The sequence below is a fragment of the Eulemur rufifrons genome, chromosome 15, assembly GCF_041146395.1.
Source record: "Eulemur rufifrons isolate Redbay chromosome 15, OSU_ERuf_1, whole genome shotgun sequence".
Taxonomy (NCBI): domain Eukaryota; kingdom Metazoa; phylum Chordata; class Mammalia; order Primates; family Lemuridae; genus Eulemur; species Eulemur rufifrons.
This window is the reverse complement of record NC_090997.1, coordinates 5,253,658-5,264,895: the sequence shown is the minus strand read 5'-3', so window position 1 is coordinate 5,264,895 and position 11,238 is coordinate 5,253,658.

The window sequence follows — 11,238 nt, the reverse complement described above, 5'->3', positions numbered from 1 at the left end:
GCCCAGAGTTTCCTCCTAATTGAATTCCTTTTTTTAGAGGGTAGATCCTAGGTGGGTGATAGCTAGGTCAACAGAGTGTGACTTTTACTATGACTAGAAAAGCTGGAAGGCCTGGATCATTCAAAGTTTCCAATATTATAACTAGACAACTTCAGGATGGGGAAACTCAGAGGAAATGGTTTGTTTAGTAAACAGTGAGGCTTGCCTAGTTGGATTCTCTGATTTGCAACTATTAATTTGGATTTTTTTAAAAAATCCACATTTTAGAAGCATCATCTTAGAGGCAAAAGTGCTCTGAAGGGATTCCTGTGAAGAAGACTGGTTGGTGGGTGCACACACTGGGTTGACAATAGAATCTTGCTTCATAAATAAAATCTGGAATGATTAATTTATTAGAAATTTTGAGTTGATTTTCTTGTGCTTCCACATGGAGGAGACAGGGATCCTGTCCCTAAACAAGGACATAGCTGCATTCAATCCAGCTCACTGGTTTGAGGGAATTTTTAAAATTTACATATATATATTTATATTTTCAATTGTGATAAAATATACATAACATTTACAAAAAAAAAGAAAACAATAAAAACAAATACATTAAATAAAAAAAAAAACAAAAAGCAAACATTTACTATTTGTGACATTTAGTGCATTCACAATGTTGTACAGCCATCACGACTGTCTAGTCTAGAACATTTTCATCACCATAAAAGGAAATCCCATCCAGTAACCGGTCACTCCCCTTTCCCGCCTCACTTTTGCTCCTGGCAACCACTAATCTCCTTTCTGAGTCAGGGTTTTCTGACCCTGGGTGTTTCATATAAATAGAATCATTTGTGACTGGATTCTTTCACTTAGTTTTCAAGATTCATTCATGTTCTAGATGTATTGGTATTTCATTCCTTTTTATGGCTAAATGATATTTTATTGTATTGATATACCACATTTTGTTTATCCATTCATCAGTTGATGGACATCTGGGTTGTTTTCACCATTTGGCTTTTGTGAATAATGGCATAATGAACATTTCTGTACCAGCTTTTTTTTTGAACACCTGTTTTCAATGCTATTGAGCATATACTCAAATACCGAGGAGTAGAATTGCTAAGTCATATGATAATCTGTGTTTAATTTATTGAGAAACCACCATTTTGATATTTATATATAATGTAAGGAAAGGGTCCAACTTTATTCTTTTGCACATGCATATCCAGTTTTCCAAGGACCAGTTGTTGAAGAGACTGACCTTTCCCCTTTGAATGGTCTTGGCACCTTTGTCAAAAATCAATGGACCATATATACGTATGAGGGTTTATTTTGGGGCTTTCTATTCTATTCCATTGGTCTATGTGTTTGTCCTTATGACAGTACCACACTGTTTTGATTACTGTAAGCTTTGTAGTTTTGAAATAGGGAAATATGAGTTTTCCAACTTTGTTCTTTTCTAAGATTGTTGTGGCTGTCCCTTGTATTTCCATGTGAATTTTAGGATCAGTGTTACCAATTCTGCAAAACAAGCAGTCGGTATACTCGACAGTATCCCACACGCCCTTTAGACTCTGTTCCTTTTTCTTTCTGCTCTTCAAACTGGACATTTTAATTGACCTATTACATCTTCAAGTTCACTGATTCTTTCCTCTGTGTCCTCAAATCTTCTTTTGAACTCTTCTAGTGAATTTTTCATTTTAGCTATTTTACTTTTCAGCTCCAGAATTTCTATTTGATTCCCTTTTATAATTTCTATCTCTTTATTGATATTTTCTATTTGTGCAAACATCATTCTCCTGGTTTCCTTTAGTTCTTTGTCCACAGTTTCTACTGGCCCTTTGAGTACATTTAATACAGTGGGTTTAAACCCTTCGTCTAGTCCAATGTCTTGGCTTTCAGGAGCAGTGTTTCTCAAATTCTTTTTTCTTGTGAATGGGTCATATTTTCCTATTTCCTTGTATGTCTTGTAATTTCTTGCTGAAAACCAGGCATTTTGAATATTATAATATAGTAACTCTTGAAATCAGAATACCCCCTCCAGGGTTTTCTATTGTTGCTTGTTGTGGGTTATAGTCATCCATTTAGTGACTTTTTTGCAAAGATTGTATTCTTTGTCATGTGTGTTCACTGACAGAAATTTCTTTAAATGCTTATAGAGAGAAAAGAAAGAATAAAAACTTTCCTGAGACTTGCAGATTGGCTCTGAGCTGGGACATTCCTTCAGTGCTTAGCCAGGTTTATTACAACTCTGCCTTGGCCTTTACTTTGTGCTTCCTTGGAGCCCAAAGATCAGAGGTGCAATGTTAGGTCCCCTTAAGTCTGTTCTGAGCATGCATCCAGCCCTGGATATGCATGTTGCAGTCTGGATTCTCCAGTATATGCAAGAGCCCATCAAAGCCCTTATTCCTCTATGTGTCTTCCTCCTTAGCTTTCTCTTTCTGGGTTTTAGGTCTGTCTGCTGCTTGCCCCATCCTCTGTCCTTGTCCCAGGTGGCCATGGGTGGTGTATATATTTTGACAGACACCACTTGGGAAGTTGCTCCATTCCTGAGAGAGCTCTGAGGGGGACAAAACAAAGGCAAGCCTATACACAATGGAATATTATTCAGCCATAAAAAAGAATGAAATCCTGTCACTTGCAACAACATGGATGGAACTAGAGAATATTAAGTGAAATAAGCCAAGCACAGAAAGACAAATTTTATATGTTCTTGCTCACATGTAGGAGCTAAAAATTAAAACAATGGATCTCATGGAGATAGAGAGTAGAATGATGGTTACCAGAGCCTGGGAAGGGTAGTGGGGATGAGGGGATAAAGTAGGGATGGTTAATGGGTGCAAAAATATCGCTATAATGAACAAGATCTAGTATTGGATAGCGCAACAGGGTGACTGTAGTCAACAAAAAGTTATTGTATATTTTTAAATAACTAAAAGAGTGGCATTGGAATGTTCCTAATACAAAGAAATGATAAATACTTGAGGTGATGTATACCACAATCACCCTGATTTGATTATTAAACATTGTATGCCTGTATCAAAACATCACATGTACCCCATCAATAAATACAACTATTATGTAGCCATAATAATTAAAAATGATTTTTAAAAATCATTTTAAAAAGGCCAGGTGCAGTGGCTTACACCTGTAATGCTAGCACTCTGGGAGGCTGAGGTGGGAGGATTGCTTGAGGTCAAGAGTTCAAGACCAGCCTGAGCAAGAGTGATACCTCATCTCTACTAAAAATAGAAAAATTAGCCAGGCACAGTGGCGCATGCCTGTAGTCCCAGCTACTTGGGAGGCTGAGGCAGGAGGATCGCTGGAGCCCAGGAGTTTGAGGTTGCAGTGAGCTATGATGATGCCACTGCACTCCTGCCAGGGCAACAGAGTGAGACTGTGTCTCAAAAAAGAAAAAAAAAATCATTAAAAAAAGATGTAGCCTAACATATTTTAAAGTGTACAGTACCATATTGTTTTTTTTTTTTTTTTTTTTTGAGACAGAGTCTCACTCTGTTGCCCAGGCTAGAGTGAGTGCCGTGGCGTCAGCCTAGCTCACAGCAACCTCAAACTCCTGGGCTCAAGCGATCCTCCTGTCTCAGCCTCCCGAGTAGCTGGGACTATAGGCATGCACCACCATGCCCGGCTAATTTTTTCTGTATATATTTTTAGCTGTCCATATAATTTCTTTCTATTTTTAGTAGAGATGGGGTCTCGCTCTTGCTCAGGCTGGTCTCGAACTCCTGAGCTCAAACGATCCGCCCACCTCGGCCTCCCAGAGAGCTAGGATTACAGGCGTGAGCCACCGCGCCCGGCCCATATTGTTAACTATAGGTACTACGTTATACGGCAGATCTCCAGAAGTTATTCACCTTGCATAACTGAAACTTTATACCAATTGAACAACAATTCCCCATTTCCTCTTCCCCACTGCCCCTGGCAACCACCATCCTATTCTGTGGCTTTTATGAGTTTGACTATTTTGATACCTCATATAAGTGGAATCTGCAATATTTGTCCTTAATAGTATTTTATTTTTATGTATGGTATCCATATATTCATTGCTAACCTAGAAATACAATTGATTTTTTTATGTTTATCTTATATCCTATGACCTTGCTTAACTCACTTATTAGCTCTAGGAATTTTTTCTGTAGATTCCCTGGAATTTTCTACATAGACAGTCATGTCATTTGCAAATAGAGACAGTTTTCTTTTCGTTTTTCTTTCTGATATGAATGTCTTTTATTTCTTTTTCTTGCCTTATTGCACAGGCTAGAACTTCCAGCACTTTGTTTAATAAGGCTGGTGAGAGCTGACATCCTTTCCCTATTCCCAGTCTGAGGGGAAAACATTCAGTCATTCACCATTAAATGTAATGTTAGCTGTAGGGTTTTTGTAGATGCTCTTTATCAAGTTGAGGAAGTTCCCTTCTGAATTAGCTTCCTATTGCTACTATAACAGACACAAAAATTTAGTGCCTTAAGATAATGTAAGTTTATTAACTTACAGTTATGGATATGAGAAGTCCAAAATGCTGGGGTTTTTTTTTTTTTTTTTGTTTGTTTGTTTTTTGGCTAAAATGAAGGTACAGGCAGAGCTGAAGTCCTTCTTGAGGTTCTAGGAACAGAATAGTTTCCTACGGCTTCTGTAACAAATTACCATAAATTGGGAGGCTTAAAATAACAGTAATTTATTATCTCACAGTTCTGGAGGCCAGAAATCAGAATCTGTTTCATCAGGCTAAAATCAAGGTGTCAGCAGGACCATACGTCCTCTGGACGGTCTGGGGAGAATCTGTTCCTTGCCTCTGTAAGCTTCTGGTGGCTGCTGGCTTTCCTTGACTTGTGGCCACGTTACTCCAGTATTGGCTCCATGGTTACATGGAAATCACATGGTTCTTTTCTGTAAATATCAACTATCCCTCTGACTCTTTCTTATAAGAATACTTGTGATTATATTTAGGGTACACCCAGATAATTCAATTTAATCTCCCCACCTCAAGATCATTATGTATGAAGGCCTCCTTTTCCTTATAAGGTAACTGCTATGGGTTGAATTGTTTTGCCCCGCAAAATTCATGTTAGTCCTATCCCCCGGTACCTCAGAATGTGACTTTATTTGGGAATAAGGTAACTGCAGATATAGTAATTCATACAGGAATTAGATGGGCCCCTAATCCAATGTGACTTGTGTCCTTCGAAAAGAATGCACATGAAGAGACAGACACATGCAGAGGTATGATGTGGTGACAGAGAGAATGCCATTTACAAGCCAAGGGACATCGGAGGCTACCAGAAGCTAGAAGAGAGATATGGAACAAATTCTCCCTCACAACCCTCAGAAGGAACCAGACTTGCTGACTGACATCTTTTTTTTTTTTTTTTTATTTTATGAGACAGAGTCTCACTCTGTTGCCTAGGCTAGAGTGAGTGCCGTGACATCAGCCTAGCTCACAGCAACCTCAAACTCCTGAGCTCAAGGGATCCTCCTGTCTCAGCCTCCCGAGTAGCTGGGACTACAGGCATGCACCACCATGCCCGGCTAATTTTTTCTATATATATTTTTAGCTGTCCATATAATTTCTTTCTATTTTTTTTTAGTAGAGATGGGGTCTCGCTCTTGCTCAGGCTGGTCTCGAACTCCTGAGCTCAAACGATCCGCCCACCTCGGCCTCCCAGAGTGCTAGGATTACAGGCGTGAGCCACCGCGCCCGGCCCTGACTGACATCTTGATTTGAGACTCCTAGCCTTCAAATAAAACAGAAATGTATTGCTGTTGCTTAAACCACCTGGTTTGTGGTGCTTTGTCACACCAGCCCTGGGAAACTAATACAGTAACATTTACAGATTCCAGGAATTAGGACCTAATATCTTTAGGTGACCATTATTCAGCCTACTACCAAAAAAAAGTGTTTCTTTGACTTTTCCAGGTCCTACAAGCTGCCCATATTCCTTGACTGGTCTCCCTTTCCTCCATCTTCAAAGCATGTCACTACAACTCGTGCTTCCGTCATCACACCTCCTCTCTTACTTTGTCCCTCCTTCCTCCCTCCTTCAGTAGCCCTTGTGATTGCATTGGACCCTTCCAGATAATTGAGGATGATCTCCCCATCTCAAGATGCTTGATTTAATCACATTTGCAAAGTACCTTTTGCCACATAAGGTGACATATTCACAGGTCCTTTTGATTAGGATGTGGACCTCTTTGGGGAGCTATTATTCACCCTCTATTTCCATTTTTCTTAGAGTGTCATGAATGGGTGTTGAATTTTGTCAAACTCTTTTATGCATCAATTGAAATGATTATGTGATTTTGTTTTCATGTTTAGTTTGTTGGATTTTATGTTGGATTGCATTGATTGATCTTTAGCTTTTGACCAGCCTTGTCAAAAGTTGCAGCCCTGGAATAAACTCCACTTGGTCATGATGTATAATCCTCTCTCTCTCTCTATATATATATATATTCATATAGGATGGCTTGAAGCCAGGAGTTTGAGACCAGACTGGGCAACATAGCAAGACCTTGTCTCTACAAAAAATTTTAAAAAATTAGCTGGGTATGTTGGTATGCACCTGTTGTCCTAGCTACTCAGGAGGCTGAGGCAGGAGGATTACTTGAGCTTAGGAGTTCAAGGCTGCTGTGAGCTATAATAGTGTCACTGCACTCCAGCCTGCATGATAGACTGAGACCCTATTTCTTAAAAAGAAAAGCAAAACCCTTTTGCCCACATTTGAGCAACAAAGGAGGTTTGAGGGAGTGGTTCCTAGGTTAAGTCTACCTGGAGTCTGTTATTAAATTCAATTTTATCTGTTCCTTAGTCTTGCTATCATCTCAAAGCGCTGGATCAGCATTTTTGGTTAGGAACATATTCTGCCAGGCGTTGTACTTCTGCAAAAATTTAACAAGTAATATACAAAGTTTAAAAAGTTAAAGTACAAAGTAAAATTAATAGTAATATGGCAATCCCAGTTTGCATAATGATTTTGAGCCATGAACTCATGCTTAAAGGCAACCAGTTGAAGAAATCAAATGACCATTACCCTGTCAGGTGAAAACGGTAAGCATTAAGAGAGTTAAGAGGCCGGGCGTGGTGGCTTGTGCCTGTAATCCTAGCACTCTGGGAGGCCAAGGCGGGAGGATTGCTCGAGGTCAGGAGTTCGAGACCAGCCTGAGCAAGAGCAAGACCCCGTCTCTACTAAAAGTAGAAAGAAAGTAGCTGGACAACTAAAAATATGTAGAAAAAATTAGCTGGGCACGGTGGCACATGCCTGTAGTCCCAGCTACTCAGGAGGCTGAGGCAGAAGGATTGCTTAAGTCCAGGAGTTTGAGGTTGCTGTGAGCTAGGCTGACGCCACGGCACTCTAGCCCAGGCAACAGAGTGAGACTCTGTCTCCAAAAAAAAAAAAAAAAAAAAGAGAGAGAGAGAGTTAAGAGTCTGATTATGTAGGGAGTCTTATTCTAACATCTTGAGAAAAGCTGTCTACAGTGTGAAAACATCAACTTCTCATCCTGATTTGCAGTTTGAATGTTTTTGGTTATGACATTGCATGGTTTGGTGAACTTTTTGTGTGGCTCATACTTCAGGCATGACACTTGTTCCTTAAAATTCATCTAGTTTCAGCTTTATAGGGCTTTAGGAACACAATTCCTGTTTTTAGTAAGTCCATTAAAGAAATTTAGACTGGAGCAATCTAGATGATTTTAGGATGTGTTCTAGCCTATAGGCAGATAACAAGAACTTGAAAATATTGAGCAGAGCTATAATCTAATAACAGGTATATTATAGCTTTTCTTTAGAACTATAACTTTTTCTGTCAACATTGATCACATAGGAATCTCAGATTTAAGAACTTATTGAAGCTAGGTGCAATGGCACACATTTGTAATCTCAATTACTTGGGAGCCTGAGGCAGGTGGATTGCTTGGGCCCAGGAGTTCAAGTTCAACCTGGGCAATATAGAGAAACTCTGTGTCTTATAAATACACACATACCTACCTCTTGAGGCTAAGAAGCCAAACCAAGGCAGACCTTACTTTGACCTACAGTCTTAAGGTTCCCGGGCCTGCTAGGAAGTGACAACTTTTACTTGTTCACTGTAGGGCTGGGAACACTTCAAGCCAGGCATTCTATGTACATTCTCAAATATGATATTCCAGTCAAAGCCTTGGTACTATAACCAATGTTTTCGATTGCACCCTGCTATAAAGAGCAAGTTTTTATTGAACTTATGAAAATAACCATATTGCCATAAAAGGTAATACAAGTAGTTTCTGAATTTTGGAAGCTGTCAAGTAGGAAGAAAAAGAAAATGCTTCCACCTTTGTTCACAAATAAAGTGTAGATAGCTTAAGAGAAAAAAATTCCTTAAATCTGGAAAATAAAACATTTACGGAAACAACCAATGATGTTTCAAATAAAATAAAAACATTATCTTCATCAGTTACTTAGTCTCATGTAGTTAATTTTTGTTCTCCTTCATCTTGATTAGCAGCTTCATGAATTCATCAGTTTCTTCATTAGAGTTCTGAAAAAATTTTATTCAGTACATTGATCTTGAAATCTATACTTAAGAGTACTTGTTAGAGTCTTTTCCATGAATTTGATTACAGATGTCCTAGTAGAGAAAAATCACAACTATGGATGACAGACACTTAGAATAACCATGGTTAAAAACGTGATGGAAGTTCACTATAGCCAGCAATTGACAAGGAAATCTGGCTATTTTCTGGCATACAATACAACCAGAATTAAGACCTACGACATGTTAGATTTCTAAGAGTTTTATATAATTTTGGAACATGCATATCAATAACTTGCCCATAAATGTAACTGAAAGAAGATCTAGCATCACTTGTCATTTGATAATGTTTCCCATACAATTTACCAAATAAGCCTAATCATTTAACAGCTCTACAAGATGAGAGATACATTCTTTGATGCTCTCCAGTGGCTCAAAAGGAAAATCCCAAACTTAATTCTAAGTCAAAAAGACATAACTTGGGGAAGCTCATCAAAGATGCCGAAAGGTATAAAACACTTGATCAAAACAGGATCACGGGTCACTGTAAAGCTGCAGTCCCCAATCCCCGGGCCATAGAGCTCTGCACCCCGCCTCCACCATCCATGGAAAAGTTGTCTTCCATGAAACTTAGGAACCTGGGGGCCGCACGGCAGGTGGTGAGCGGCAGGCAGGCCAGGCAAGGGAGCGAAGCTTCGTCTGTATTTACAGCCACTCCCTATCGTTCGCATAGCTGCCTGAGCTCCACCTCCTCCCCCATCCCTGACCATTTGTGGAAAAATTGTCATGCATGAAACCAGTCCCTGGTGCTGAAAAGGTTAGGGACTGTTGCTGTAAAGTAGTAGTCATTAATTTAACCAGAATTATAATTAAAAGACTTCAAAAGCAATAGGGAAAGTTACATGAATGTAAAAACCTTAACCTTTTCAAATCTCAGTTTTCCTATGTAATCAAAAAATCCAATTAAAGAGAACACAGGCACTTATCATGATAAAACAGAATCTTTGGTTTTCTTAGGTCAGTTGCCAAAAATGTATAGAAAATCCTTTTGGGATGGTTGTGGTGGCTCACTTCTGTAATCCTAGCACTTTGGGAGGCTGAGTGGGAGAATCACTTGAGGCCAGGAGGACAAGACTAGCCTGGGCAACATAGCAAGACCCTATCTCTACAAAATTAAAAAAATTAGGCTGGGTGCAGTGTCTCACCCCTGTAATCCTGGCATTTGGGGAGGCTGAGGTGGGAGGATTGCTGGAAGCCAGAAGTTTGAGACCAGCCTGAGCACAAATGAGACCCCATCTCTACAAAAAATAGAAAAAATTAGCTGGGAGTGGTGGCACGCACCTGTGGTCCCAGCTACTCAGGAGTCTGAGGCAGAAGGATCGGTTGAGCCCAGGAGTTTAAAGCTGTAATGAGCTATGATGCACTCTAGCCCTGGGCAGCAGAGCTCAACCCTGTCTCAAAAAAAAAAAAAAAAAAAAAGAAGGAAAATAAGAAAAAAGTCAGCAGATTCAAAGTAGACAGGAAAAAAAAAAAAATTGAGAGCTTAGAACACTCTATATGTTAACTCTATAGTTACAGGTGTTTGGTTTTTCTTTCCGAGAGAGTTTGAGTAAAGACCATTGAGCTCTGACTTTTCCTTGATGTAATTTGCCCATCAGTTTAAAAATGTGTGTAAGAATGGGGGATATTACGTAGCTGGCTGGAGTCCCAGAAAACCTGGCATGCCTTAATGTTTGAGAATCCCATTCCATTTCTTGTTAATTTCTTGAGAGCAAAGAAAATCCTATAAATCCTGTAAGAGAATGTCAAGAGTTTGGACTAGTGTTTTAGACCTTGGCAACTTCCCTAGTGGCTTTTAATTAGCCGTCCAGTCATGCTCACCATTTAGGATGTTTTTGCTCTTGGAAGATTTCCAGAAACAAGCAAGGGAAAAGCACTAAATAATTTACACATGCATATAACCAAACCAAAACGGAACCAAAATCAGAGTCCTCACAATAATGTTAGCACGGGCATGCAGATTAAACAAAATATCAAATTAGGTATACAGAAAGAACCCAAAGTAAATTCACCAGAAAAGACATGCTTCAGAGACACAATGTAAATTCTGTAGAAACCAGGACATTTGTCCTTATATCAGATACCTCTTGCCAGCAAAGACAAAAGTCTTTTACCATCCAGGAGTGATTTAAGGTCCTTTTTTAAAGGCAGACTTATAACTGAAACAAATCTCAAATAAAGTAAAACACAACTCAATGAAGGAAGGGAGTCTGAGAATCCTAGAGCGGATTCACCAGGGCGGCGACTGTGACTCACAGACACGGAGAGCACGAAGGGCTCACTCAGCCCTGCACTGGACTCCAGGGGCCACCGAGTCTTCCAAAGTGAGCTCGCCTCAGTCCCACTTCTGACACCACTTATGTCAGCCTAAACAACAGCGGCTCTCTAACAGAAGATGGTACATATTCAGGGATAGGGCATTGGGGTGGGAATATGTGTGCCATAGTAAACTATGTGTATTCAAGGAGGTAATGGGAGACAAAAGTTTTTAAAGGAAAAATGAGGATTACGTAATTGTTTTGAAATAATCACCCTTGGCTACAAGGCTCAGTAACAAGGGTGGTGCCAGTCTGGGGTTGGACAGTCAGTTGCTGAACAGATGTCCTCGCAGAAGTATTTTTTTTATGTAAGGTTGCAATGGCCTTTATGCAAGGTTGTGGTTCTGCAGTCTTTT